Below are 23,814 nucleotides of genomic sequence, written 5' to 3' on the forward strand. Positions count from 1 at the left end.
GTTATTTTAGGCCTTCGTTAGCCTGTCTGCTGTCCCTCCTTGCAATACTCCTCCACTGACCACACCAATGCTTCCCGTGTACCCCTGGAACCTATTTAAAAGTTCATAGAGCCTATTTATATATTTTATTTAATATTAATAAAGCCATGATGGACTACGCTGTACCATGCTACAAGCTAACCAGTAGACACTTCTTTTGCGAGAAAAGCCATCCCAACCCTCCACCAGCATGTAAAAGAACGCATTGTCCATGCACTCTGGCAATCTGTGAGTACAAAAGTGCACCTGACAACAGACGCATGGACCTGTAGGCATGGCCACGGAAGGTTACGTGTCCATTAGGTCACAATGGGTTAATGTGGTGGATGCATGGTCCACAGGGGACAGCCTACTAAGTCTGTCTGCAGTCCCTAATTCAAATTGTCCTCCACTGTCTAAATCTGAGCTTCAACCTTCTGGTTCTCATTAAGTGCTGTTTTTTAAAAAATTTGGTGGTTAGGGCCTACTAACGGTGTCTGCCCCTCCCTGGTGTTTGTCCTCAACTGAATAAATCTGAGCTTCAACCTTCTGGCTCTCATTAAGTGATGTTTTTTAAAAAAATTGGTGGTTAGGGCCTACTAACGGTGTCTGCCCCTCCCTGGTGTTTGTCCTCAACTGAATAAATCTGAGCTTCAACCTTCTGGCTCTCATTAAGTGATGTTTTTTAAAAAAATTGGTGGTTAGGGCCTACTAACGGTGTCTGCCCCTCCCTGGTGTTTGTCCTCAACTGAATAAAGCTGAGCTTCAACATTCTGGCTTTCGGCCTATGGTATCAGATATTAAACTGCATTTGGCCTTCAACTTTGGTTACGGCCTACTAACGGTGTCTGCCGCTCCCTGGTGTTTTCCTCAACTGAATAAATCTGAGCTTCAACCTTCTGGCTCTCATTAAGTAATGTTTTTTAAAAAATTTGGTGGTTAGGGCCTATTAACGGTGTCTGCCCCTCCCTGGTGTTTGTCCTCAACTGTATAAAGCTGAGCTTCAACCTTCTGGCTTTCGGCCTATAGTATCAGATATTAAACTGCATTTGGCCTTCAACTTTGGTTACGGCCTACTAACGGTGTCTGCCACTCCCTGGTGTTTTCCTCAACTGAATAAATCTGAGCTTCAACCTTCTGGCTCTCATTAAGTGATGTTTTTTTAAAAATTTGGTGGTTCGGGCCTACTAACGGTGTCTGCCCCTCCCTGGTGTTTGTCCTCAACTGTATAAAGCTGAGCTTCAACCTTCTGGCTTTCGGCCTATAGTATCAGATATTAAACTGCATTTGGCCTTCAACTTTGGTTACGGCCTACTAACGGTGTCTGCCTCTCCCTGGTGTTTTCAACTGAATAAATCTGAGCTTCAACCTTCTGGCTCTCATTAAGTGATGTTTTTTAAAAAATTTGGTGGTTTGGGCCTACTAACGGTGTCTGCCCCTCCCTGGTGTTTGTCCTCAACTGTATAAAGCTGAGCTTCAACCTTCTGGCTTTCGGCCTATAGTATCAGATATTAAACTGCATTTGGCCTTCAACTTTGGTTACGGCTAGTGTTGAGCATTCCGATGCTGCAAGTATCGGGTATCGGCCGATACTTGCTGTATCGGAATTCCGATACCGGGATTCCGATACTCTTGTGGTATCGGGTATCGGGTATCGGAACAACATTAATGTTAAAATGTGTAAAATAGAGAATTAAAATAAAAAATATCGCTATACTCACCTGTCCGACGCAGCCGGGACCTCAGCGCAGGAACCGGCAGCGTTGTTTGTTTAAAATTCCCGCTTTTACATGGTTACGCGAAGTCCCGGCTTGTGATTGGTCAGGGCGGCCATGTTGCCGGGCCGCGGACCAATCACAGCAAGCCGTGACGAAAATACGTCACGGCTTGCTGTGATTGGTCCGCGTCCCGGCAACATGGCCGCCGTTAACCAATCACAAGCCGTGACGTCACGGGAGGCTGGAAACGCGCTCATTTTAAAAAGGGCGCGTGTCCAGCCTCCCGTGACGTCACGGCTTGTGATTGGTTGCGTCGCGGTCAACCAATCACAAGCCGGGAGGCTGGACACGCGCCCATTTCAAAATGAGCGCGTCCAGCCTCCCGGCTTGTGATTGGTTGATCGCGGCGCAACCAATCACAAGCCGTGACGTCACGGGAGGCTGGACACGCGCCCATTTCAAAATGAGCGCGTCCAGCCTCCCGGCTTGTGATTGGTTGATCGCGGCGCAACCAATCACAAGCCGTGACGTCACGGGAGGCTGGACACGCGCCCATTTTAAAATGAGCGCGTGTCCAGCCTCCCGTGACGTCCCGGCTTGTGATTGGTCAGGGCGGCCATATTGCCGGGACGCGGACCAATCACAGCAAGCCGTGACGTAATTTCGTCACGGCTTGCTGTGATTGGTCCGCGTCCCGGCAACATGGCCGACCTGACCAATCACAAGCCGGGAATTCACGTAACCAAGTAATAGCGCGATTTTTAAACAAACAACGCTGCCGGTTCCTGCGCTGAAGTCCCGGCTGCGTCGGACAGGTGAGTATAGCGATATTTTTTATTTTAATTCTTTCTTTTACACATTTATATGGTTCCCAGGGCCTGAAGGAGAGTTTCCTCTCCTTCAGACCCTGGGAACCATCAGGGATACCGTCCGATACATGAGTCCCATTGACTTGTATTGGTATCGGGTATCGGTATCGGATTGGATTCCGATACTGTGACGGTATCGGCCGATACTTTCCGATACCGATACTTTCAAGTATCGGACGGTATCGCTCAACACTAGTTACGGCCTACTAACGGTGTCTGCCTCTCCCTGGTGTTTTCCTCAACTGAATAAATCTGAGCTTCAACCTTCTGGCTCTCATTAAGTGATGTTTTTAAAAAAATTTGGTGGTTAGGGCCTACTAACGGTGTCTGCCCCTCCGTGGTGTTTGTCCTCAACTGAATAAATCTGAGCTTCAACCTTCTGGCTCTCATTAAGTGCTGTTTTTTAAAAAACTTGGTGGTTAGGGCCTACTAACGGTGTCTGCCCCTCCCTGGTGTTTTTCCTCAACTGAATAAAGCTGAGCTTCAACCTTCTGGCTTTCGGCCTATAGTATCAGATATTAAACTGCATTTGGCCTTCAACTTTGGTTACGGCCTACTAACGGTGTCTGCCGCTCCCTGGTGTTTTCCTCCACTGTATAAAGCTGAGCTTCAGTCTTTAGGCTTTTGGCCTATAGTAGCAGATATTAAACTGCATTTGGCCTACTAGTGTGGTTGGGCCCTTAAAACAGTGTCTGCTGCTCCTGGATTTGCTCCTCCACTGAACAAAGCATTGCCGCCTGTTTAGTCCTGTTACCCATTTTGAACTGCATTTAGCCTACTTTATTCTTTGACCCTATATCTGTGTTTCCTCCTCATCCTGCCCATTGCCCAGCCACTGCTAGATGAGTCTGCTGGTACATTGACCTAGACCACTACATTCCCCTTGCACTCTACACAGCCCGAATCTGACCCTGCTGAATGTAAGATTCCCCTTCCCGCATGTTATACCACCTTACACAGGTACAAAGAGGATGGTGCAGATGAAAGTGCAGGTTCCTTCATCAGGTGGGGGGGCATACTCGTTGGCGACGTCACTGGCACAGGGCTCCTCAGAGTACGCAAAAGTGTCGCTGCTGGTGGGAGGTGCCCCCGCCGTGCAAACACACCGCTGTACTTTGAGGGGCCCTGTGCCAGTGCCAATGCCAACGAGTGGGCCCCCCCTGCTTGCTTAGGATCACAGCACTTGCAAACTTGACATATTTACCTCTCACTGCTCCACCGCCGTGACGTAGTCCACATTTCCTGGGCCCACTAAAACCTTGAACCAGCCCTACCCCCCACAACTTTTGCCAAAAGACCCCCAATTTCCAATGCCCAACTATTATTATAAAGTTAATTAAGATTGACAAGCTTCAGAAAACAAGAATGGATGTTTTTGGCATTAAAATGGGCACTGTAGGTGTTTTCCTGGCCTCCACTCACTGCCGACTATGCTTCCCCATTGACTTGCATTGGGTTTCGTGTTTCGGTCGATCCCCGACTTTTAGCGATAATCGGCCGACTGCACTCGACTCGACTCTGGACAAAGTCGGGTTTCACAAAACCCGACTCGATCTTAAAAAAATGAAAGTCGCTCAACCCTAGCTTCGACCACTGCACACCTGACAACTCCATGTCTGCTATCCAACTGCCTTCCCATGTATGTGTATCCTCCCACAAATACATTACAGCATGCCTCTGTTTGCACATCCTCTGAAGCATGCGCAGTGTGTTCCACCTTGTTGCAACGTCAATTATTAGGCGGTGCTGGGGAAGCTTCAACGATCGCTGATGGTTCTGCATACAGCTGGAGTGTATGGGCGACTGGCGGATGCGCGAGCAAAGGCTTCGCACCTTCAGGAGCAGGGCTGGTAACCCGGGATAACTTTTCAGGAAGCACTGCACCACCAAGTTCAAGGTGTGAGCCAGGCAAGGTATGTGTTTCAGTTCTGAAAGGGCTATGGCAGCCATAAAATTCCTTCTGTTATCACTGACTACCTTGCCTGCCTCAAGATGTACACTGCCCAGCCATGAATGAGTTTCTTCGTGCAAGAACTCGGCCAGAACTTCCACGGTGTGTCTGTTGTCGCCCAAACACTTCATTTCCAACACAGCCTGCTGACGCTTACCACTAGCTGTTCCATAATGGGACACTCGTGTGCAACACTGGCAGCTGCGGATGGAGTGGTAGGGCAACTGCGCTCTGTGGACGAGCTTTCGCTTCTGGAAGAGGAGGAGGAGGGTTGTCGAACGCCTACTGCCAACAGTTTCCTAGACTGTGGGCTAGGCAGAACTGTCCCACTATGGAGGTTCCCTGTGGACCCTGCATCCACCACATTAACCCAGTGCACCGTGATGGACACGTAACATCCCTGGCCATGCCAACTGGTCCATGCATCTGTTGTGAGGTGCACCTTTCTACTGACTGATTGCCTGAGTGCATGGACAATGCGGTCTTTCACATGCTGGTGGAGGGCTGGGATGGCTTTTCTCGCAAAGAAGTGTCGACTGGGTAGGTCATAGCGTGGTACTGCGTAGGCCATCAGGGCTTTGAAAGCTTTGCTTTCAACCAACTGGTAGGGCATCATCTCTAAAGAGATTAGTCTAGCAATGTAGGCGTTCAAACCCTGTGTACGCGGATGTGAGGATGAGTACTTCCTTTTCCTAATGAGAGTCTCTTGTAGGGTGAGCTGGACTGGAGAGCTGCATATGGTGGAACAAGCAGCGGTGGTAGTGGTGGTGGACATGGCGGATTGAGAGAGGGTTGGTGATGGTATTCTTGATGTTGACCTACATACAGTGTTTCCTACCAAAAACCTTCTGATACCCTGACTGCTTTGGCCTTGCAACGATACTTCCGCATTTGCTGCAGGTGGTGTCCTAAACGGTGGGCTTACAGTGAGGGAAGCAATGTAGTGTTGCTGACTACCTTCATTCTGAGCGGGTGCAACAACATAACGGGACGTTTGGTAGTTAGTCCAGGCTTGCAAGTGCATGCTGGTTAAATGTCTATGCATGCACGTTGTATTTAAATTTAGGATATTCTTCCCTCTGCTAAAGGTCTTTGAGCATTTCTTACAGATAACTTTGCACTGATCATTCAGATCTTGGTTAAAAAATGGCCACACTGCACTCTTCCTACTATCGAATACCTTTTCAGTCATTGCACGCTGTGCTACTTTCACCGGATGGCCATGCTGTCCTAAAACTGGTTTTGTTTTTGACACACGTTTTTGGCCTTATACAGGCCTGCCAGATGAAAGCTGTTGCGATGCCTGCTGCGGCTCATCCTCCTCCGCTTCTGAGCTACTGCCAGCTGCACCCTGTTCCCCCAATGGCTGCCAATCTGGGTCAACAACTGGGTCATCTATCACCTCCTCTTCAATGTCCTGTGCACCTTCCTCTGTGTCGCCGTGTAAGGTGCTATAGCATTCGGGACGGGGCACCATAGTCTCATCAGGGTCAGATTCTGGCTCAGTACACTGCGAGGGCAATGCAGTGATCTGAGTCAATGGAACAGCATAATAATCTAGCTGTGGCTGTGCATCTGTGCACTCCATGTCCAATTCATCTTGTAATGGGCTGTTAACAATTTCCCTTTCTAACCCAGGCACGGTATGTGTAAAGAGCTCCATGGAGTAAACTGTAGTGTCGCCTGCCGCATCCTTCACTTTTGGTTTGGGTGAAGGACACAAGGAAGCGACTTGTTCCTGCCCGGGAGCACCTACTGACGACTCGCTGCTAGGGTTGAGTGACCTTGACTTTTTTAGGGTCGAGTCATGTTTCGCGAAACCCGACTGTTGGAAAAGTCGAGTCGGGCGAAATCGGCCGATTACAGCGCAAAGTCGAGGATCGGCCGGAACACGAAACCCTATGCACGTCAATGGGGATTTTTTTTCTCTCTCTCTCTCTCTCTCTCTCTCTCTCTCTCTCCTCTGTCCCAGCACAGGAAATTTCATTTTACACATTCCAAATCGCTACTGCGCACAAGCGATAAAATGATGGGCGTGCACGCCCTAACCCCTATGTCATCACTCTGCCCATGCTCCTTCATTGGCTGAAAAAATGGCGCTAAACGCGTCATACGAAACGCGACTTTGGCGCCAAGATCACGTACTGCATGGCCGACCCCACACAGGGATCGGGTCGGGTTTCATGAGAAGCCGACTTTACCAAAAGTCGGCGACTTATGAAAATGAACGATCCGTTTCGCTCAACCCTACTCGCTGCTTTTAAATTTGGAACTTTCGGAAGAGGAGGCCAAAGAGCTAGAGGCTGAGTCTGCAAGGAAAGCCAAAACTTTTATCCTGCTGCTCCGGCTTTAAAAACGGTTTTCCTACTCCAAGATAAGGGAGCCTTTGAGGCCTTGTGTAGCCAGACGATGACGCTGGCTCAAAAACTCGAGACTTATGTGCTATTTTGCTTTTCCCACTACCACCAGATGCTCCACCACCACCACCACCACCATCATTACCAGCTGGCAATGACCGCCCACGGCCTCTTCCACCAGACTTCCTCATTTTTGGGAAAATGTAACCAAAGTAACAACCGTTATATGGTACTGTAAAACAAGGTAGAAGGTGTATATAAACTTGTTGAGAATTTAAATCTCCCTTTTTTGTGTGGGAGACTGCTTCAAAAAAAACAGCAGTCCCCCTGTATTACACTACACAGTATAAGTGGCCGAAAGTGGCTGGCAGATATACCACAAACAGGCATGACGCAGATGCACTTAGTGGCAATATAAATCTCCCTTTTTATGTGTGGGAGACTGCTGGAAAAATCAGGCCCACTGTATTACACTATACAGTTTCAGTGGCAGAAAGTGGCTGGCAGATATACCACAAACAGGACTGATGCAGATGCACTTAGTGGCAATATAAATCTCCCTTTTTATGTGTGGGAGACTGCTGGAAAAATCAGGCCCACTGTATTACACTACACAGTTTCAGTGGCAGAAAGTGGCTGGCAGATATACCACAAACAGGACTGACGCAGATGCACTTAGTGGCAATATAAATCTCCCTTTTTATGTGTGGGAGACTGCTGGAAAAATCAGGCCCACTGTATTACACTATACAGTTTCAGTGGCAGAAAGTGGCTGGCAGATATACCACAAACAGGACTGATGCAGATGCACTTAGTGGCAATATAAATCTCCCTTTTTATGTGTGGGAGACTGCTGGAAAAATCAGGCCCACTGTATTACACTACACAGTTTCAGTGGCAGAAAGTGGCTGGCAGATATACCACAAACAGGACTGACGCAGATGCACTTAGTGGCAATATAAATCTCCCTTTTTATGTGTGGGAGACTGCTGGAAAAATCAGGCCCACTGTATTACACTACACAGCTTCAGTGGCAGAAAGTGGCTGGCAGATATACCACAAACAGGACTGATGCAGATGCCCTTAGTGGCAATATAAATCTCCCTTTTTATGTGTGGGAGACTCCTGGTAAAATCAGGCCCACTGTATTACACTACACAGTTTCAGTGGCAGAAAGTGGCTGGCAGATATACCACAAACAGGAATGACGCAGATGCACTTAGTGGCAATATAAATCTCCCTTTTTATGTGTGGGAGACTGCTGGGAAAATCAGGCCCACTGTATTACACTACACAGCTTCAGTGGCAGAAAGTGGCTGGCAGATATACCACAAACAATACTGACGCAGATGCACTTAGTGGCAATATAAATCTCCCTTTTTATGTGTGGGAGACTGCTGGAAAAATCAGGCCCACTGTATTACACTACTGTCATGATTCCCCAATGGCATGGGAACATCGGAAACACAATAATAACAGACTAGCTCTCGGGTGATGGAAACTCAAGCTGACCGTGACCTAAATCTACCACACAACTAACAGTAGCCAGGAAGCATTCCTACGGCTGCCTAGATGCCATGCGCCAGCCGGAGAACTAACTACGCCTGGAAGAGGAAGGAACAGACCTGGCTTACCTCTAGAGAAATTCCCCAAAGATGATAGTAGCCCCCACGTATATTGACGGTGAGTTCAGAGGAAAAGACATACACAGTATGAAGGTAGATTTAGCAAAGCGAGGTCCACTTACTAGATAGAGGAAGGATACAAAAGAGGACTTCACGGTCAGCTGAAAAACCCTTTCAAAAACCCATCCTGAAATTACTTTAAGACTCCTGTGTCAACTCATGACACAGGAGTGGCAATTTCAGTCCACAAGAGCTTCCAGTAACAGGAAATGACAAAACTGTAAACTGGACAAGAAAAACAAAACAAAAAGGACAAGAGTCCACTTAGCTGATCAGCAGACTAGTAGCAGGAACATGCAACTGAAAGACTCAGGTTACAATGATGACCGGCAAGGAAGTGACTGGAGAGCAAAGCTAAATAGGGAACTCCCAAAACTGATGGAAGCAGGTGAGCTGAGGCAGAAAAGCACACACAAGTCTCCAGTACCACCAGCCACCACCAGGGGAGCCAAAAAGCGGATCACAACAGTACCCCCCCTTAAGGAGGGGGCACCGAACCCTCACAAGAACCGCCAGGGCGACCTGGATGAGCCCTATGAAAGGCACGAACCAAATCCGAGGCATGAACATCAGAGGCAGTTACCCAAGAATTATCTTCCTGACCATAGCCCTTCCATTTAACCAGGTACTGGAGTCTCCGCCTGGAAATACGGGAGTCCAAGATCTTCTCTATAACATACTCCAATTCACCCTCAACCAGCACAGGAGCAGGAGGCCCATCAGAAGGAACCACCGGCACCTCGTATCTCCGCAACAACGACCGATGGAACACATTATGGATAGCGAAAGATGCCGGGAGGTCCAAAAGAAAGGAGACAGGGTTAATAATCTCCAAAATCCTATAGGGACCGATGAACTGAGGCTTAAATTTAGGAGAAGAAACCCTCATTGGGACAAAACGGGAAGACAACCACACCAAGTCCCCAACACGAAGGCGAGGACCAACCCGACGCTGGCGGTTAGCAAACCGCTGAGTCCTCTCCTGGGACAAATTCAAATTGTCCACCACTTGTTCCCAAATCCGATACAACCGATCCACCACAGCATCTACTCCAGGACAATCCGAAGACTCCACCTGACCAGAAGAAAAACGGGGATGAAACCCCGAATTGCAAAAGAAAGGGGAAACCAAAGTGGCAGAACTGGCCTGATTATTAAGAGCAAACTCCGCCAACGGCAAAAAGGCAACCCAATCATCCTGATCTGCAGACACAAAACACCTCAAATACGTCTCCAAAGTTTGATTAGTTCGCTCCGTCTGGCCATTAGTCTGAGGATGGAAGGCAGACGAAAAAGACAAATCAATGCCCAACCTGGCACAGAATGCCCGCCAAAATCTAGAAACAAACTGGGTACCCCTATCAGAAACGATATTTTCAGGAATACCATGCAAGCGAACCACATTTTGAAAAAACAAAGGAACCAATTCAGACGAGGAAGGCAACTTCGGCAATGGCACCAAATGAACCATCTTAGAAAAACGGTCACACACCACCCAGATAACAGACATCCTCTGAGAGACAGGAAGATCAGAAATAAAGTCCATCGAGATGTGCGTCCAAGGCCTCTTCGGAATAGGCAAGGGCAACAACAACCCGCTAGCCCTAGAACAACAAGGCTTGGCCCGAGCACACACATCACAAGACTGCACAAAAACACGCACATCACGAGACAGAGATGGCCACCAGAAGGATCTAGCCACCAAATCCCTGGTACCAAAAATTCCAGGATGACCCGCCAGCGTAGAAGAATGAACCTCCGAGATGACTCTACTGGTCCAATCATCAGGAACAAACAGTCTACCAGGTGGACAGCGATCAGGTCTATCCGCCTGAAACTCTTGCAAAGCACGTCGCAGATCTGGGGAAATAGCGGATAATATCACCCCATCCTTAAGGATACCTGTAGGTTCCGAATCACCAGGGGAATCAGGCTCAAAACTCCTAGAAAGGGCATCCGCCTTCACATTCTTAGAACCTGGTAGATATGAGACCACAAAATTAAACCGAGAGAAAAACAACGACCAGCGCGCCTGTCTAGGATTCAGGCGCCTGGCAGACTCAAGATAAATCAGATTCTTGTGATCAGTCAAAACCACCACCTGATGTCTAGCACCCTCAAGCCAATGACGCCACTCCTCAAATGCCCACTTCATGGCCAAAAGCTCCCGATTACCGACATCATAATTTCTTTCGGCGGCAGAAAATTTTCGAGAAAAGAACGCACAAGGTCTCATCACTGAGCAATCGGAACTCTTCTGCGACAAAACCGCCCCCGCTCCGATCTCGGAAGCATCGACCTCAACCTGAAAGGGGAGAGAGACATCGGGCTGGCCAACACAGGGGCAGACGAAAAGCGGCGCTTAAGTTCCCGAAAGGCCTCCACAGCGGCAGAGGACCAATTGGCAACATCAGCACCCTTCTTAGTCAAATCCGTAAGAGGCTTAGCAACACCAGAAAAACCTGTTATAAATCGACGATAAAAATTAGCAAAGCCCAAGAACTTCTGAAGACCCTTTAGAGAAGTAGGCTGCGTCCAGTCACAAATAGCCCAAACCTTGACAGGGTCCATCTCAACAGGAGAAGGGGAAAAAATGTACCCCAAAAAGGAAATCTTTTGAACCCCAAAAACACACTTAGAACCCTTTACACACAGAGAATTCTCCCGCAAGACCTGAAAAACCCTCCTGACCTGCTGAACATGAGACTCCCAGTCCTCAGAAAAAATCAAAATATCGTCCAAATACACAATCATAAATTTATCCAGATATTCACGGAAAATATCATGCATAAAGGACTGAAAAACTGAAGGCGCATTAGAAAGGCCGAAAGGCATTACTAAATACTCAAAGTGGCCCTCAGGCGTATTAAATGCGGTTTTCCACTCATCCCCTTGCTTAATTCGCACCAAATTATACGCCCCATGGAGATCAATCTTGGAGAACCACTCAGCCCCCCTTATGCGAGCCAACAAATCAGTAAGCAGCGGCAACGGATACTGATATTTGACAGTAATTTTATTCAGGAGTCGATAATCAATACAAGGCCTCAGCGAGCCATGCTTTTTAAAGACAAAGAAAAACCCAGCTCCTAAAGGTGATGAAGAAGGACGAATATGTCCCTTTTCCAGGGACTCCTTAACATATTCTCGCATGGCAGCATGCTCAGGTACAGATAGGTTAAACAAACAACCCTTTGGAAACTTACTGCCTGGAATCAGATCTATGGTGCAATCACACTCTCTGTGGGGAGGGAGAGAACCAATTTTAGGCTCTTCAAAAATATCCCCAAAATCCGACAAAAATGCAGGAATCTCAGAGGGAATAGATGACAAGATAGGAACCAAAGGTATGTCCCCATGAGCCCCCCGACATCCCCAGCTTAACACAGACATAGTTTTCCAGTCCAGTACTGGGTTATGAGATTGTAACCATGGTAATCCAAGCACTAAAACATCATGTAAATTATACAACACGAGGAAGCGAATCATCTCCTGATGGTCTGGAGTCATACGCATAGTCACTTGCGTCCAGAACTGTGGTCTATTACAAGCCAGAGGTGTAGAATCAATACCCTTCAGAGGTATAGGGACTTCCAGAGGCTCCAAATCAAACCCACAGTGCCTGGCGAAGGACCAATCCATGAGACTCAGAGCGGCGCCAGAGTCCACATAGGCATCCACGGTAATAACTGATAATGAACAAATCAGAGTTACAGACAGAAGAAATTTAGACTGTAAAGTGCCAATAGAAACAGACTTGTCAACCTTCCTAGTACGTTTAGAGCATGCTGATATAACATGCGCGGAATCACCACAGTAGAAGCACAAGCCATTTTTGCGCCTATAATTCTGCCGCTCGCTTCTTGACAGAATTCTGTCACATTGCATTTTCTCTGGCGTCCCTTCAGAAGATACCGCCAAATGGTGCACGGGTTTGCGCTCCCGCAAACGCCGATCAATCTGAATCGCCATTGTCATGGACTCATTCAGACCTGTGGGCGTAGGAAACCCCACCATGACATCCTTAACGGCATCAGAAAGGCCCTCTCTGAAATTTGCCGCTAGGGCACACTCATTCCACTGAGTAAGCACAGACCATTTACGAAATTTTTGGCAGTATATCTCAGCTTCATCTTGCCCTTGAGACAGGGCTATTAAAGCTTTTTCAGCTTGAATCTCCAAATTAGGTTCCTCATACAGCAACCCTAAAGCCAGAAAAAACGCATCCACATTGAGCAACGCAGGATCCCCTGGTGTCAATGAAAATGCCCAATTTTGAGGGTCACCTCGCAGCAAAGAAATCACAATCTTAACCTGCTGAACAGGATCTCCAGAGGAGTGAGGTCTGAGAGAAAGGAATAATTTACAATTACATTTGAAATTCAGAAACCGAGATCTATCTCCGGAAAATACCTCTGGGGTAGGAATCTTAGGTTCAGAAATAGGAGTACGTATAACATAATCTTGTAAATTCTGAACCTTCGTAGCAAGATTATTTAAACCTGCAGCCAAACTCTGGACATCCATGTTAAACAGCTAAGGTCAGAGCCATTCAAGGGTTAAGAGGAGGTAAGAAGCAGCTAGACAGCAATTAAGGGCTAGGCAGCAAAACTCTGAGGGAAAGAAAAAAAAAAAAAAAAAATTTCCCTTCAACACTTCTTTTTCTCCAGCTTCAGCCCAAACAATTAACACTTTGTTGTCCGGTCATACTGTCATGATTCCCCAATGGCATGGGAACATCGGAAACACAAAAATAACAGACTAGCTCTCGGGTGATGGAAACTCAAGCTGACCGTGACCTAAATCTACCACACAACTAACAGTAGCCAGGAAGCATTCCTACGGCTGCCTAGATGCCATGCGCCAGCCGGAGAACTAACTACGCCTGGAAGAGGAAGGAAGAGACCTGGCTTACCTCTAGAGAAATTCCCCAAAGATGATAGTAGCCCCCACGTATATTGACGGTGAGTTCAGAGGAAAAGACATACACAGTATGAAGGTAGATTTAGCAAAGCGAGGTCCACTTACTAGATAGAGGAAGGATACAAAAGAGGACTTCACGGTCAGCTGAAAAACCCTTTCAAAAACCCATCCTGAAATTACTTTAAGACTCCTGTGTCAACTCATGACACAGGAGTGGCAATTTCAGTCCACAAGAGCTTCCAGTAACAGGAAATGACAAAACTGTAAACTGGACAAGAAAAACAAAACAAAAAGGACAAGAGTCCACTTAGCTGATCAGCAGACTAGTAGCAGGAACATGCAACTGAAAGACTCAGGTTACAATGATGACCGGCAAGGAAGTGACTGGAGAGCAAAGCTAAATAGGGAACTCCCAAAACTGATGGAAGCAGGTGAGCTGAGGCAGAAAAGCACACACAAGTCTCCAGTACCACCAGCCACCACCAGGGGAGCCAAAAAGCGGATCACAACACACTACACAGTTTCAGTGGCAGAAAGTGGCTGGCAGATATACCACAAACAGGACTGACGCAGATGCACTTAGTGGCAATATAAATCTCCTTTTTATGTGTGGGAGACTGCTGGAAAAATCAGGCCCACTGTATTACACTACACAGTTTCAGTGGCAGAAAGTGGCTGGCAGGTATACCACAAACAGGACTGACGCAGATGCACTTAGTGGCAATATAAATCTCCTTTTATGTGTGGGAGACTGCTGGAAAAATCAGGCCCACTGTATTACACTACACAGTTTCAGTGGCAGAAAGTGGCTGGCAGATATACCACAAACAGGACTGACGCAGATGCACTTAGTGGCAATATAAATCTCCCTTTTTATGTGTGGGAGACTGCTGGAAAAATCAGGCCCACTGTATTACACTACACAGCTTCAGTGGCAGAAAGTGGCTGGCAGATATACCACAAACAGGACTGATGCAGATGCCCTTAGTGGCAATATAAATCTCCCTTTTTATGTGTGGGAGACTCCTGGTAAAATCAGGCCCACTGTATTACACTACACAGTTTCAGTGGCAGAAAGTGGTTGGCAGATATACCACAAACAGGACTGACGCAGATGCACTTAGTGGCAATATAAATCTCCCTTTTTATGTGTGGGAGACTGCTGGGAAAATCAGGCCCACTGTATTACACTACACAGCTTCAGTGGCAGAAAGTGGCTGGCAGATATACCACAAACAATACTGACGCAGATGCACTTAGTGGCAATATAAATCTCCCTTTTTATGTGTGGGAGACTGCTGGAAAAATCAGGCCCACTGTATTACACTACACAGCTTCAGTGGCAGAAAGTGGCTGGCAGATATACCACAAACAGGATTGACGCAGATGCACTTAGTGGCAATATAAATCTCCTTTTTATGTGTGGGAGACTGCTGGAAAAATCAGGCCCACTGTATTACACTACACAGTTTTAGTGGCAGAAAATGGCTGGAAGATATGTATAAAAAAGGGGACTGTACTACAATAACAATCTCCCTACAATTATCTCAGGAAAAGTATGGCAGCCAGCAATAAAAAGGACTGCTGCACACAAAAGTATGGACAAATAAACAATAGAACGGTGCAGAAAGGAGCAACAGGACTTTTGCTTTTAAAAAAGCAGTTGGTTTGCACAGCGGCTTACAAACAGCAATGCAGCTATCAGGCAGCCTTATAAGCTACAGAGCTGTTGCACAGAAATCTAGCCTCCTCTGTCCCTGCAAAGAAAAGGTGGTGTTGGACAGTGGAAATCGCTACAGCACAAGCTGTTTGGGGGTTAATATTTCCTCCCTAACAATATCCCTGCTTCTGATGAAGCTGCAGCAACCTCTCCCTATGCTCAGATCGGCAGAAGTAAGATGGCGGTCGGCGTGCACGCCCCTTTATAGCCCCTGTGACGCCGCAGAAAGCAAGCCAATCACTGTCATGCCCTTCTCTAAGATGGTGGGGACCGAGACCTATGTCATCACGCTGCCCACACTCTGCATCCACCTTCATTGGGTGAGAAATGGCGCTGAAAGCATCATACGAAACGTGACTTTGGCGCGAAGATCGCTGACAGCATGGCCGATCCCATACTGAGATCGGGTCGAGTTTCACGAAACCCGACTTTGCCAAAAGTCGGCGATTTTTGAAAATGTCCGATCCGTTTCGCTCAACCCTAGTAATAAATAATGTGTTGACATAACATGTGACCACTGTAGTCAGTAAAAAGCAGTAGAGATAATATTTTGCCACCACTAAGGTCACTGCTAAGATCTGTAATTAGTTATGACATTGTGACTAGAGATGAGCAAATAATGAGCGAATTAATAAGTCCTTATGGAGAGCCCAACAAACAGGCTCTCCATGCATGTGTTCTGACTGTCACAGCCGTGGCACCTGCAGCTGTGGTACCGAACACCTGATTATTGGGAGCCCTCCAGGTATCCAGGTTCCTGATGCAGCTATTTGGTAAGCGCTATAGCTATTTGGATAAGAACTTATCCGAAACTATTTGTTTATCCATAATTGTGACGCTAGTCACCTCTCACGATCAAGTCGTGAGTCATGATAGTCAAGGAGTCCAAGGTCAGAAGCCAGGAGAGCTTATTATAAATAGAAGGAAGAGACAAAGGCATAGTAAGGTAATGTTCTGAGGTCAGAATACCAGGAGGATAGCAGATCCAAGCAGAAGGGTTTAAACAGATGGATAGCCAGAATGAGGTCCAAGGTCAGGCAATGAAAGATCAAAATACAGAACTCAAGGCACAGAGAAAACAAACCACAATTAACTGTATGTACATTTGGCAGAGGTCTGGGAAAAACAGCTCAGTTAAGTAGCATGGTAATCACGTGGGATAATGAACACTTGGAGACAGCCAGCGCCTCCCAGTCTCCCAGATCGGATGGCTGAGCTGTCAATAACTGTATCCCAGACACACTGAGGGGTGGAACCGCAATAGGCGTAAGGGGATTTTATTATTCCCCTGGTTATTTTATGGCTTTCAATATTTATTAGTAAAAAAATATCATAGCACTAGACAATCACTTTAACATTTCCCTCAGTAGTAAAGTATTTCCATCTTTTGTAGTAACCTCTTGCAGGCTTGAAACATTGCAGAATAAGGTCACTATTAGTACCAGTGATGGCATTTATAAGGTTTTCAACAGAGATAAATTTGTATTTACTCCTATTATTTGTAATATTTACAATATATTGTATATCAAGAGTGCCTGTGTCTAGCAGGCAAAATCACTGTCATCATATATAACAGAAAAGGCAATTAAGAAAACCCATAAATCGGTAGGATAAGAGGCAATGATTCCCAGTGTAAACACCCACATCCTGGATTTATTTTTGTATTATAATCTAACATATACTTGGTGTCTGCCTATAATAATTCAAAACTTTTGCTTTTACTTGTAAGGACATATTATCAAAGTTACCATAATAAAAAATGCACTATTTAATGTGAACTTGTTCAATGGTTTAGGTCTTCAACCTAAGCTACTTGGGAAATTTCTTACAGCTCAACTACAAATTGTCTGGGATCACCAGGAATTTGATTATACTTTATAGTTCTTTTGAGATGAAAAAATAACAATGCAGATCCAAAAAGTAATTTATTCTTAACAGTTAATTTAGGATTTAATTTACAACATTGAATCTTAATATAAAGTTTAGTCATTCAAAAGTTCCATTCAATGTAGTGATACAAAAAACATTCTTTAGCATCTCTTGGTGGTCCGCTTACATGAAAAATCACAAGTATATAGTAGAGGCGGACAACTAATGATTTCCAGGTCAAAAGGGCTGTAGTGCTTGGTAGAGAAGCAAAATGCTTTTGGAATTAGTCAGGGATTTCCATTAATGGAAATCCCTAACATAACATTCTAAACAAAATCTGAGTCAGTTGCAAGACCCGTGATTTAGACTGCTGATTCAGAGACTTGTACTGAAACTCACCAGAGCTGGAGAAACATGGGTACCATTTTTGAAAATCTGTAAAGATCCAAGTTCACAAACTTTACTAAATTGGTTTAGTAAACTGGGGATATTATGGTAGGAATTTAATGGATTATTTAAAAACCACTATTAAAGTTTCCAGGGTGACTGAACTTTACCATATAGAAAAATCATATTTGTCAAGATTAAAGACTAAAGTTTAAGCTGGGTTCACACTAAAATCATGACTTCTGTTTATAATGTGCTTATTTTGAATTCAATAAATATATGAGGGGGGGACACTTGCAGGTTATTCTTCCTCCCCAGATACGGTTATGAGAATGTCAAGCTTAACCAAATCAAGTGAAGTGCATCACAATTTTCAACTTAAGCCGATAAGTCGTACATCTTCCCATACTGTACATACTGTAGTTATCCTACGTGTTTTGGACTATCAGTTCCTATGCCATGACTGAAAAATATTTAGAATTGAGAGTCCTCAGTGGTTGATACCTTTTAATGGCTAACTGAAAAGATGGTAACAAATTGCAAGCTTTCGAGACTACATACGTCTCTTCATCAGGCAAAGACTAAAACAAATTCTATGCCATGACTAAAACTGAAAGTTTTAAATGTGTATGATTACTATGCACTTGTTTGTTCTAGGAGTAAAGCTTGAACTTTTTACTAACCAATAAGTTTATTAACCCTTCAGGTGCTTCACAGGAATTAAAGCAATGTGGAAGGAAAAAAACGAACATTTAAATTTTTTTCCACAAAAATGTTTGTTGAGCCCAAAATTTGGCCTTTGTACAGGAGTAATAGGACATAGTTAACGATACAATTTTTTGTACAATTTCTCCTGAGTACGCTGATACTCAGTACAGTTGTGTGAAAAAGTGTTTACCCCCTTCCTGATTTCCTGTTCTTTTGCAAGTTTATCACAGCTACTTGTTTCAGATAATCAAACAAATTTAAATATTAGGCAAAGATAAGACAAATAAACACAAAATGCAGTTTTTAAATTAAGGTCTTTATGACTAAGGGAAAAAGAAATCCAAACCTACAGGGCCTTGGGTTACATGGATAACCGGAGAAAATAGACCATGCAATTCATTGTGCTATTTGTCCTGAGTACACAGGTGCCCCATAGGTGGTGTAAAACAACTGTTTTGGCACACAGTAGGGCTCGGAAGGGAAGGAGCGCCATTTGAATTGTTGAGTGCAATTTTAGCTGGAATAGATTGCTGATGCCATTTCACATCTGAAATGCTCCTGGCATGAGCATTTCTAACCCTCAGGCGTTTCACAGAAATGTATAACATTGGGCTGAGTCAATGAAAAATTACGATTTTTTCCACTAAAATGTTGCTGTGATCTCAAGTTTTCAATTTTCAAATGGGATAATAGGAGAAAGTGGACCATACAATTTGTTACACAATTCATCCTGAGTAAACCAATACCCCATATGTGGTCAAAAACTACTTTTGAGGCAAAGTGCAAAGCTCAAAATGAAGGGAGCGCCATATTATACTGCAGATTTTCCTCTAATGGTTTGCGGGTGCCATGTCTCACTGGCAGAGCTCCTGAAGTGCCAGAACAGCAAAAACCTCCATAAGTTATTTTACAAACAACACCTCTCAATGAATTTGTCAAGAGGTGAAGAATTCTTTACCATTGGGCAATAAAAAAGAATAATTATATTTTTGCCACAGAAATTTAATTTTAGCCAAAGATTTTATATTTTCATAGGTAAAAATGGCACCAAGATTTGTCCCACAATTTCTGCTGAACCTGGTAATACTCCATATGGGGTTGTACAGTACTGCTTAGCCAGTCTGCAATACTCTAAATTGAATGAGCGCTAATTGACTCTTCAGGAACAAATTATTATTGAGCAGTTTGAGGGCACATTATACAGAGCAGAATCTCACCTTAAGGTACTGCATGTTGGAAATTACACCCTTCTGAGAATTGTTCTACAGGTGTAGTAATGATTTTGACTCAATGGGTGTTGCCAGAGACATGCATCAGTGGATGTTGCTGAGTGAAAATTGCAAATGTGACACTGTAGAGCTCTTACACTGTAGTGCCAGTACATTGCAGTTCCAAGTATGTTTTAGAGCCCATACATTGTGTCCACTGCTTCTGAAGACTTGGACCCCGTAAAGCAGGCTCTCATCACTACAGAGATGCCAAACTTGTGGATGCTAAATTTGGTTAAGGCACACAGAAGGGGGGACATTTTAATTTGAGATTGGAATTCTCTGGATTTCTTTTTGGGGCAAGTAACCATAGTGCTATTCCAAAGCCTTTGTGCTACCAGTAATCCCCTATATTTCCATTGGCAGATGACAGACCTGAGTCGGGATTTGCTTTTTTTTGTGGTTGGAGTTTATGCTTTAATTGGGAACATTTTACATAACATTTCAGATCACATGTATCCTGTGCTCTACGCTGAGCACTTGCATTGTGGTTTCCATCTAAATCTCTGCATGACGCGATTCAGATGAAACCCCCGAGAGATCCATGCATAATAATGAGGTAACACAGCTGCTCTGAATTTCATCTGACTTCTGTTCAGCAGTGTCCTTCTTTCAAGATGTGCACAAAATTGTTGCTAACTGCGCTTTTACAGTACACATGCCTAAAAAGAAGGACACCTTCAGATCATAGGCCAGATGGTGTTCACAATGTCTCCATCTGCCTCATTGTAGGGAATCATCCTCCAAGGGTTCCACCTGAATCACGTATTTTATAGATTTACATGGAAACCCTGGTTTAAGCACTCCATGTAGAGCACAGGATAAATGTGAGTTGATCTGCGATCTTTGAGAGGCAGCATTAACAAATCAACAGAGGTGAATAATTGATTTTATTTAATTTTTACTCCACTTCTTGTGCAATATAAGTGATTAGATGGCTTTATTCTTCGGGTCGGTGCGATTACAGCAATACCACATTTGTATATTTTTTTTATGTGTGGCTGTTATCACAAACTAACAATTGCTTTTTTTTCAAAACAAAGTTTTTGCAATACCATATTTTAAGAGCTGTAATTTTTCTGTATTTCTGCCAACAGAGTCAAATGAGGGCTTGCTTTTTCTGGGATGAGTCGACTCTTCTATTGGTACCATTTTCGGTCACATATTTTTTTATCACTTTCTATTGTGATTTTTGGGAGGCAGAATGATCAAAAATCAGTAACTCAGGAACATTTTTGGGGTTCTTTTTGTGCCATTCACCGTGTAATAAAAGTGATAAGACAAGCTATTCTTTGGGCACATTCAATTACAGCAATGCCAAATTATATAATTCTTTATTTCTATTTTTACACAATAAAAACATTTTTCTAAAAGAAAGATGTTTTTGCATCAATGTATCCTGGGATGTATAGCATTTTTATTTTTCCGCTGATTTAACTGTTTGGGAGAATGTTTGTTTGTGACAAGATGGCGTTTTCAGCAATACCATTTTTATGTACAATCTACTTTGATCGTGATTTTTTCCCTCTTTATGTTCACAGCAGTATGATGAAAAAGCTTAGTTTTTGACTTTTTTTTAATTATTTTTTACAGTGAAGGGGTTAACTAGTGTGACAGTTTTGTAGGTTGCGTTGTTCCAGATGTGGCGATACCAAAAACAGTCATGGCCAAAAGTGTTGGCATCCTTGAAATTAAGCATTTCTCCCACAAACTTTTTGCAATTATATATACGCTTTGTTATATGCATGTTTATTTCCTTTGTGTGTATTGGAACAACATAAAAAAAGAGAAAAAAGGAAATTTGGACATAATTTCACAAAACCCCAAAAGTGGGTCTGACAAAATTGTTGGCGCCCTCACATTAATATTTAGATACACAGGGTGCCTTCTCCCAACAGCAATTTTAAGGTCTCTCTACAAGTGTTCATTGAAATTTAGATCCAGACTCATTACTAGCCACTTTCAAACTCTCTGGTGTTTTGCTTCCATTAATTTCTGGGTGCTTCTTGAAGTAGGTTTGGGGTCATTGTCGTGCTAGAAGACCAGTGACCTAGGATGCAAACCTAGCTTTTTGACACTGGGCACTACATTGCAACACAAAATCCTTTGGTAATCATTAGATTTCATAATGCCTTGCACACAGTCAAGACATGCAGTGCCAGAGGCAGCAAAATACAGTAACACAAAAACATCTTTGAACCTCCACCAGATTTTACTGTAGGTACTGTGTTCTATTCTTTGTAGGCCACATTCAATTTTAGGTAAACAGTAGAATGATGTTCTTTACCAAAAAGATCTATCTTGGTCTCATCTGTCCACAACATGCTTTCCCAGAAGGATTTTGGCTTACTCATGTACATTTTGGCAAACTGAAGTCTAGCTTTTTAATGTCTCTTGCCATTGCATTTCATTTAATTCATATTTTAACACATAGTTCTCGCTGACACTTATGTACCTTGAGCCTGCAGGACAGCTTGAATTTCTTTGGAACTTTATTGGTGCTGTGTAGCCAACATGTGGACTATCCTGCCTTCTAAACTTTGATCAATTTTTCTCTGTTGTCTATGTCCAGGAAGATTAGCTACAGTGCCATGGGATGCAAACATCTTGATTATTTTGTACACCATGGACAAAGAAACATCAAGATCTCTTGAGAAGGACCTGCAACCTTGAGATTGTTGATATTGTTCAACATTCTTGGTCCTCAGATAGTTCTCAAGATGGCACACCAAATTTGCATTGTCTGATCACTAATCTGATCTAATATGCATCGCAGATAAGGAGGAGGAGTGTCAGTTCCTGCTCTGTGCAGGAACTTACAGGCTATCATGCCTGGGTGACCCCAAGGCCGTCTTTCATCCCAAGGTCACGATTGTGACCATTGGCACAACATCATCGCAATCACATTTTGCTGATCGGAGCAGAGGGTGAGCTTCCTTCCTGTGCTATGCCGATTGATGTTGCTATCACTATTAACAAGTGCATCAAAGGAGTAAATGATCACTATCGGCGAAAGCACTGATCATGGGTCTTCCGCATAGAGTGCTGACACCCGCTTTGATCTTGCTAGCAGTTGGAGTGAGCTCGCACGATCGTCATGCCTTATATGCACGGTTTACAGAAACACACTTTTCTGCAGCACCGCTCATGTATGGCGGATGTTGTGAAGGGATTAATGATTGTGAATAATGTGCGTTACTGTGTTTTCTGTTCTTCTGGGGTCATTGACTGAGAAGGACTGGGTATTGTGATGATTTCAGAGGCTGTAAAGAAGATTTCCTCAGACAGCAAGACTTCATTCCTGAATGTGTTATAAGAGCTAGTGCACTAACTACTTTTGGTACACTGATCACAATCATTAAAGTGTCACGTGTGTAAAGGGTGAGAAAATGGTGTGACACCCCTCTGAAGACCTCAGTTGTTTTATTTTGTGCAAATTATATTTTATTGTATGTTTTACTCTCCTGAAAACTGCAGTTCCTGCTAATTATAGGTGACAAGGATACCTTTGGCGCCGGCCTATAGTTGGGGAGGAGTAATTGGGACTAGGGTTGAGGAAACGGGTCGGCAATTTTCAGAAGTCGCCGACTTTTGGCAAAGTCGGGTTTCATGAAACCCGACCCGACCCCTGTGTGGGGTCGGCCATGAAGTCGGCGATCTTCTGAATCTGGAATCGGAATTCCGATACCGATTCCCGATATGTTTAAGATATCGGGAATTGGTATCGGAATTCAGATTTAAGTGTAAAATAAAGAATTAAAATAAAAAATATCGCCATACTTACCATCTGATGCGCCCTGGTACTAAGCGGGAACCTTCCTTCCTTAGAATCAGCCTTCCAGGACCTTGCGGTGACGTCACGGTGACGTCGCGGCTTGTGATTGGTTGCGCGGCCGCCCATGTGACCGCTCGCGTGACCAATCAAAAGCCGCGATGTCACCGTGACGTCACCAAAGGTCCTGGAAGGGCTGATTCTTAGGAAGGAAGGCTGCCAGAAAGAAGCAGGGCGCGTCCCAGGGTGAGTATATACCTAATAGGAATATACTCACCCTCGGCTTCTTTCCGGCAGCCTTCCTTCCTAAGAATCAGCCCTTCCAGGACCTTCGGTGACGTCACGGTGACGTCGTGGCTTGTGATTGGTCGCGCGAGCGGTCACATGGGCGGCCGCGCGACCAATCACAAGCCGCGACGTCACCGCAAGGTCCTGGAAGGCTGATTCTAAGGAAGGAAGGTTCCCGCTTAGTACCAGGGCGCATCAGATGGTAAGTATGGCGATATTTTTTATTTTAATTCTTTATTTTACACTTACATATGGATCCCAGGGCCTGAAGGAGAGTTTCC

Source organism: Ranitomeya variabilis, chromosome 1 (genome assembly GCF_051348905.1).
Source record: "Ranitomeya variabilis isolate aRanVar5 chromosome 1, aRanVar5.hap1, whole genome shotgun sequence".
Lineage (NCBI taxonomy): Eukaryota > Metazoa > Chordata > Amphibia > Anura > Dendrobatidae > Ranitomeya > Ranitomeya variabilis.